The 7810-nt window shown below is 45.0% G+C and overlaps 1 protein-coding gene across 2 annotated transcripts in view; it reads right to left on the bottom strand.

Moving 5' to 3' along the window:
* The window catches only part of LOC142656828 (rab GDP dissociation inhibitor beta-like), a 69995-nt gene that overhangs the window by 54197 nt on the left and 7988 nt on the right, over positions 1-7810 (bottom strand). For both annotated transcript variants that reach the window (XM_075831761.1, XM_075831762.1), the window contains one exon: positions 5377-5447. The gene's annotated coding sequence lies outside the window, so the exon portion shown is untranslated. The remainder of the gene's footprint in view (positions 1-5376; positions 5448-7810) is intronic.

Genomic DNA, 7810 nt, shown 5'->3' with positions numbered 1-7810 from the left:
AAGAATAGGACATGGTCTATATTTTACGGAACGGACACCCATCTGTAACAATATGGAAAGGTGTATGTATCCGTAATTATGGATGAAAAATATAGTCCTGGGCATGGGGTCTAAAGTTGTGTACCCGTCTGTAGTTCTGAAAGTGTTGCTAGGCGATGCCAGGTTTGCAGATGTTGCACGTCATGTGTGGTTTAATTCTTTTTGCAGATCCATATATACAGCTGCACCACCGTCCGTATTTGCGGATACCGTTCCGGATATTCAGATCAGTTGCGGATGACTACGGATCAGTGTTTACGGATGGATGAAAATACGGTTGTGTTCATAGGGCCTAAATTAGGACTCCTGTCATATGTCTTCTCATCTAGATGTGTAGTGCCGCCATTCCGCCATGTTGCGGTCCATTAAAGCACGCTATACAACGTACATCACCTACTCAATATAGGATTGTTTTATAATTAGAGCCTGAGAGCTAATCTTGAGACTGCAGGGGGAGGGGGAGAGTTTGCTGTGCTGCTCTGTAAATAGGGGTTATGCCTACAGATAGTCCTAGGCATACAGAGTCTACCTGCAAGCAAACCCACAGCATGCAAACTAAGGCTACATTCAGACGAGCCGCGGCAGCCTCCATTATTCACGTCCGAGGGGCACCCGTGGGGGATGCGTGACACGCAGTAAAATAGGACATGGCCTATTTTTTTTCACGGACCCTTCACACTCTCTGTTGAAACAAGGGTCGTGTGAACGGCAGCATTGAAGCACATGAGTCTGTGTGACGGCTGTTTTAATGGCCGTCACACCGACGTAATACACGCTCGTCTGAATGAGCCCTAACACGTCTTTACAGTGCTCCCCAAAATCAGCACTTGGGGTCGTAAAACAATCCACAATTCTTGTTGACACAATACAAAAGCTTTGAGCGGTTCTTCATCCTGAGACTTAGTATCCCTTTAATTGCGATCTCTTTCCGGATCCGACATTGGTTGTGGAGAAACGCTACGGCATGCTGGGTGATGGAGTACTGTATGACACCCGGATAGTATCGTACGTGGGTCCTATCAATTATCCCTTAGCAACTGTACCGCCCAGCGTGCAGTAGTGTCTCTCCAGGGCGGGTGTGATATTGCGTTTGGAGGGACATTTTTGACCCTTGCAGGCCTAATACTTCTCACAGCTTGGAGTTTGCTACAATTTGGATCCAATCTAAGGTAGACTACCTGGACTTCACCCTTATACAGTTTACCTGCACTGATGCATTGTAGCAAACTATCAGGACAGGAGAGAGATTTGTGCTGCTGTATTTAGCTCACGGCTTGTCAAGACTGGAAACCAATGTAGCAAATCCATAGCTGTGAGAATAATTGATTAGATCTGTAGGGGATTTTGGGATGTAAATTGTAAACAAGAATGTTTCTAGTCACTGACAGCAAGAAGAGATCTTAAAAATGGGGAGGCAGTTAAACACAAAGTGTATTAGATTATTGCATATTTCAGTGCACGTCGTCTTAGTTTGCAGTAAATCAAGGATAGACCTCTAGGCAATAGATGCAGAATCCAGTAGTACAGGCTTGCAGCACTGCATGAGTTAATTTTTGTGCTTTAAGAATATTATTAAATATATGAATATTCCTTTTATCGGAACATAATTAATTTGGGAGAAACTCTGAGAAGCTGATCGTCTTTTGCTGGTGAGGAATGATCCGCGTAGGGTGACGGTGCAGTGAGTAATGTGCAGCTCCGGAGGTGTGAGTGGGTGGCAAGGAAAGGTATTTCTAAAGTAAGAGATAAAATTCTACATCACAGGAGCAGAGAAGCCGCCAGCAATTGTGTTACAGATCGAGATATGTTTAAGATTCTTAGGTCCTGTTCACACTGAGTTTTTTTTGCTGCAAAAAAACGTCCGAAATTGACTCACATTGATTTCAATGGGAGATGGAGGCGTTTTTGTTTTTTTACCGCGAGCAGAAAAAACGCTTGCGGTAAAAAGCCACATGCCCTATTTTGAGGTGTTTTCCGCCTCAAAAACCCCATTGAAATCAATGGGAGAAGTTTTTTGACGCGTTTTATTCCATCTCTATTGAAGAGATAGCTAAAAAAAAAAATGCGTGTGGTGAAAAAACACTTAAAAAACCAGTGCTGATTTTTCCAGGCCGAATTTTCTGCCTGCAAAAAAACTCAGTGTGAACGTAACCTAAGAGACGTCTTGTGAGGTTGGGGTCTCTCCAGATCCAGGACTGTATCCTGCCCGATACTCCGTAATTCTGCGCTCACTTGTGGTTTTGTTTGTTTTTTTTTTGCTAGTTTTGTTTCATCTCTTTTACCATTATACAATGTTATTTAAATATTATACGTTCCTATTGAATATGCGCAAGTCTCAGATGCTGATAATGAATGTTAGGTGGTCCCCCAGCCCCGCTTCAGCTGTGTGCTGCTACCCGAGCTCCACACTGACGCTTCGTGCCATGATCTACCTTTCAATTACCGTCATAAAGTGCAATAATCACAACATGTAAAATCTCTGAGGACCCCCAGGCTTATACTCCTCCCCAGGATCTCAGGATATTCATACAGCACCTGTCTCATTCTCATCCCCTATCTCTATTTGGGGGTCTCGGCTTTGGACGATCCCTACTTGTTAATAAGGTCCCCTTGACAATAAGCTGATCACAACGTCTCCTCCTGCTGAAACCCACAGCGATCAGCTGTAACCTGTGAGGAAACCTGGCAGTAAGTGTTCAATTTCTCTTCAGCGCCACCAGAGGGGAAGTGAAGTATTACACATTGTCCATTCATATTTATGTGTTGTCTGTGTAATACAGGATAGGGCAGGTCCTCCAGAGGCTCTATGTTGCCGCTCGCCACTCTGGCCAAGAGATGAGGATCCTGAACAGTTTATGGAAATTAAAAAAAACACCTAGCTTTCCCAAGTTCCTGAATGGCAGATCCATACAGGAGGGGGGTATAACTTTATAATTAAGCAGATTTGCCTTTCAGGACTGAGTGACCTCCCCTGTGGGAGCTGTAAGGGATAGTCCAAACGTGGCGTATATACTGTGGATTTTCCGCAACGTATTTTGTTGTGGAATATCCGCAGCATAATACAGTAGCAGAGAAGTGGATGAGATTTGAAGAAATCTCATCCACATGCTGCGTAAGGGATATGCAGAGATTCCGCTCACAAATTGACCTGTACGTTTTTTTAAGCCGCAGCATGTCAATTGTGGTTGCGGAATCGCCTGTATCTTGTTGCGGTTTTTCCACATTGAATTCAATGGGGACCCAAAACAAACAGTCAAGTGTTGTGACTTTTGCCGCGGAATCGCATATTAGAAAAAAAACACCTTATACTTGCCTCATGTCGTTCTGCAGGCCGGCTTCCTGGGATGACGTTTTATCGCATGTGACCGCCGCTGCACCCAATCACAGGCTAAAGCGGCAGTCCGGGAGATGAAACGTCATCCCAGGAGGCTGGCCTGGATGACGTCAGAGAGGGGAAAGACTCTTGGGATGACGTTTGCACCCAATCACAGGCTGCAGTGGTCTCCTGGGATAAACGTCATCCCAGGGGGCCGGCCGGCTAAAGCTGCAGATTCCCACAGCGAATATTCCTGGTAAAAAAAAAACACCACAATTTGGTTTGTTGTTTTTTTTGCCCAGAATTCCCTGTGGATATGCTGTGTATCTTTTATGCAGCGTATCCGCCCCGTGTGAACTTACCCTTAGGGTATGTTCACAAGATGAGAGGCATTTACGTGTGAAAAGACAGACTGTTAACAGCTGCCTCGTTTCACACGTAAATGCTCCTCCTCGCATTTTGCGAGCCGTCTGAGACGCTCGTAAACCTTGAGCTGTGCTTCATTGAGTTCAATGAAGAACAGCTCAAATTACGTGGCAAAGAAGTGTCCGGCATATAATGTACAGAAGTGTCCGGCATATAATGTACAGAAGTGTCCGGCATATAATGTACAGAAGTGTCCGGCATATAATGTACAGAAGTGTCCGGCATATAATGTACAGAAGTGTCCGGCATATAATGTACAGAAGTGTCCGGCATATAATGTACAGAAGTGTCCCGCATATAATGTACAGAAGTGTCCCGCATATAATGTATAGAAGCGCCCCGCACATAATGTAGAGAAGTGTCCCGCATATAATGTATATAAGTGTCCCGCATATAATGTATAGAAGTGTCCCGCATATAATGTATATAAGTGTCCCGCATATAATGTATATAGTGTCCTGCACTTCTTTTGACGAGGCTTTAATTTTACGCTTCGTCATTTGACAGCTATCAAACGACGACGCGTAAATGACAGGTCGTCAGCACAGTACGTCGGCAAACCCATTCAGATGAGCGGGCAGATGTTTGCCGACGTATTGTAGCCGTATTTTCAGACGTAAAACGAGGCATAATACGCCTCATTTACGTCTGAAAATAGGTCGTGTGAACCCAGCCTAATAGTGTCCATATTGATCATTACCCCGCTTTTCTGTCAAGTGCCAACCGTCAGCAGAGAAGCAGCTTTGCATTCTGCCCTAAAATGAATGGAACCCCTATAGATCAGATTAATCATATTCTTTCACAAATTTTTGGCACGGCCCCTTTAAGTGTGGTGTGATAATGAATTTCCTACACAAAATCTCCTGTTGTCAAAGGTGACGAATGGCAGGACCGCGGCAGAGGTTTAGGAATAAACACAGAGCGCGCGCTTGCTTGGCTTGGGAAATATTTCCCAAATATTTGCGCTACAAAAAAAAAAAAAAAAAAAGAGTATTAAAATAGTAAACGGAATCCAATGAAGCGTTTAGTGAGTTGTAAAAGATTTGGGCAGGTGACGGCGGTGCCGCTGACGTCTCGTGTCACCCGGCAGTGATTGGAATTAACGATTTACAAGGCCTGATTAATAATGCAGGGCGCGCTCACAGGCTGCAAAACAAAAGACCTTGAGGGTGTAGGACAAACTGACAGCTTGTTGCGGGATTAATGTATTACGGGATTATATAAACTGCTAAGAAGTGACAGATGACGTCAGAGCACTTTGTGGAGAATGAGAGGGGGGCAATTACATGACAGGGGTAATTAACCCAGCTGGATGATATCCCAATTACAATTGATTCACTAGGCAACAAGAATGTACGTTTAAAGCGGATTCCCCCCTGCGATGAATGCAGACCTGATAAATAACAAGGCAACGGGATTGTCACAGCGACTGCACAGGGTTCTGCTTCTGTGTATATACTAGATCTATATAATGTATATATGTATTGCTTGTGTTCTAAATCAATTTATATTGTCAAAGCCGCTTGTTTGGAGCCAACGCGCTGCTTAGTGTATTCCTTGGAATTCCAAAATGATAAGGGCTTAAAACATTTCACCTTTTGCTACATCTTGAATATGGATCTGTCAGCTCTCCGGACATATTTGCTTCCATAAATACTTTTATTCCCTGTAAAAAAAAACAAAACAACAATTTATATTTAGAAGAAACAAATTTCTAAGAAATATATTTTCTAAGAATTCTGCATTGTGCCATTCCTCCGTTATACCTAGTGGAAATGTATGAATAAATTAACTCTTTGTTGTTATTGTGCACCTTGTCAAAATGGCATATCCCTGCACGGTCTGACCCTGTCCAATCAGAGCTAATGATATTATACTGTGTAGGGACAGACCCAATTTACATTGGGAGTCATAAAAGCCAGTTGTCAATTTATTCATACATTTTTAGGAGAAATAACAGAGAAGCGGAGCGGACAGCTCCTCTATACTACACCACACCAGGAGAGCTGACATATCCTCTATACTACACCACACAGGAGAGCTGACAGCTCCTCTATACTACACCACACAGGAGAGCTGACAGCTCCTCTATACTACACCACACAGGAGAGCCGACAGCTCCTCTATACTACACCACACAGGAGAGCTGACACATCCTCTATACTACACCACACAGGAGAACTGACAGATCCTCTATACTACACCACACAGGAGAGCTGACAGATCCTCTATACTACACCACACAGGAGGACTGACAGCTCCTCTATACTACACCACACAGGAGAGCTGACAGATCCTCTATACTACACCACACAGGAGAGCTGACAGATCCTCTATACTACACCACACAGGAGAGCTGACAGATCCTCTATACTACACCACACAGGAGAGCTGACAGCTCCTCTATACTACACCACACAGGAGGACTGACAGCTCCTCTATACTACACCACACAGGAGAACTGACAGCTCCTCTATACTACACCACACAGGAGAACTGACAGATCCTCTATACTACACCACACAGGAGAGCCGACAGATCCACTATACTACACCACACAGGAGAGCCGACAGACCCTCTATACTACACCACACAGGAGAGCTGACAGCTCCTCTATATTACACCACAAAGGAGAGCTGACAGCTCCTCTATACTACACCACACAGGAGAACTGACAGCTCCTCTATACTACACCACACAGGAGAGCTGACAGCTCCTCTATACTACACACAGGAGAGCTGACAGCTCCTCTATACTACACCACACAGGAGAACTGACAGCTCCTCTATACTACACCACACAGGAGAGCTGACAGATCCTCTATACTACACCACACAGGAGAGCTGACAGATCCTCTATACTACACCACACAGGAGAGCTGACAGCTCCTCTATACTACACCACACAGGAGGACTGACAGCTCCTCTATACTACACCACACAGGAGAACTGACAGCTCCTCTATACTACACCACACAGGAGAACTGACAGCTCCTCTATACTACACCACACAGGAGAACTGACACAGCTCCTCTATACTACACCACACAGGAGAACTGACAGCTCCTCTATACTACACCACACAGGAGAACTGACACAGCTCCTCTATACTACACCACACAGGAGAACTGACAGCTCCTCTATACTACACCACACAGGAGAACTGACAGCTCCTCTATACTACAACACACAGGAGAACTGACACAGCTCCTCTATACTACACCACACAGGAGAACTGACAGCTCCTCTATACTACACCACACAGGAGAGCTGACAGCTCCTCTATACTACACCACACAGGAGAACTGACAGCTCCTCTATACTACACCACACGAGAGCTGACAGCTCCTCTATACTACACCACACAGGAGAACTGACAGCTCCTCTATACTACACCACACAGGAGAACTGACAGCTCCTCTATACTACACCACACAGGAGAACTGACAGCTCCTCTATACTACACCACACAGGAGAACTGACAGCTCCTCTATACTACACCACACAGGAGAACTGACAGCTCCTCTATACTACACCACACAGGAGAGCTGACAGATCCTCTATACTACACCACACAGGAGAGCTGACAGATCCTCTATACTACACCACACAGGAGAAATGACAGATCCTCTATACTACACCACACCAGGAGAGCTGACAGATCCTCTACACTACACCACACGGGAGAGCTGACAGATCCTCTATACTACACCACACCAGGAGAGCTGACAGATCCTCTACTACACCACACAGGAGAGCTGACAGCTCCTCTATACTACACCACACAGGAGAGCTGACAGATCCTCTATACTACACCACACAGGAGAGCTGACAGATCCTCTATACTACACCACACAGGAGAGCTGACAGATCCTCTATACTACACCACACAGGAGAGCTGACAGATCCTCTATACTACACCACACAGAAGAACTGACAGCTCCTCTATACTACACCACACAGGAGAGCTGACAGATCCTCTATACTACACCACACATGAGAGCTGACAGCTCCTCTATACTACACCACA

Source organism: Rhinoderma darwinii, chromosome 7 (assembly GCF_050947455.1).
Source record: "Rhinoderma darwinii isolate aRhiDar2 chromosome 7, aRhiDar2.hap1, whole genome shotgun sequence".
In the NCBI taxonomy this organism is placed as follows: Eukaryota; Metazoa; Chordata; class Amphibia; order Anura; family Rhinodermatidae; genus Rhinoderma; species Rhinoderma darwinii.
This window is presented reverse-complemented; position numbering and strand designations above follow the sequence as displayed.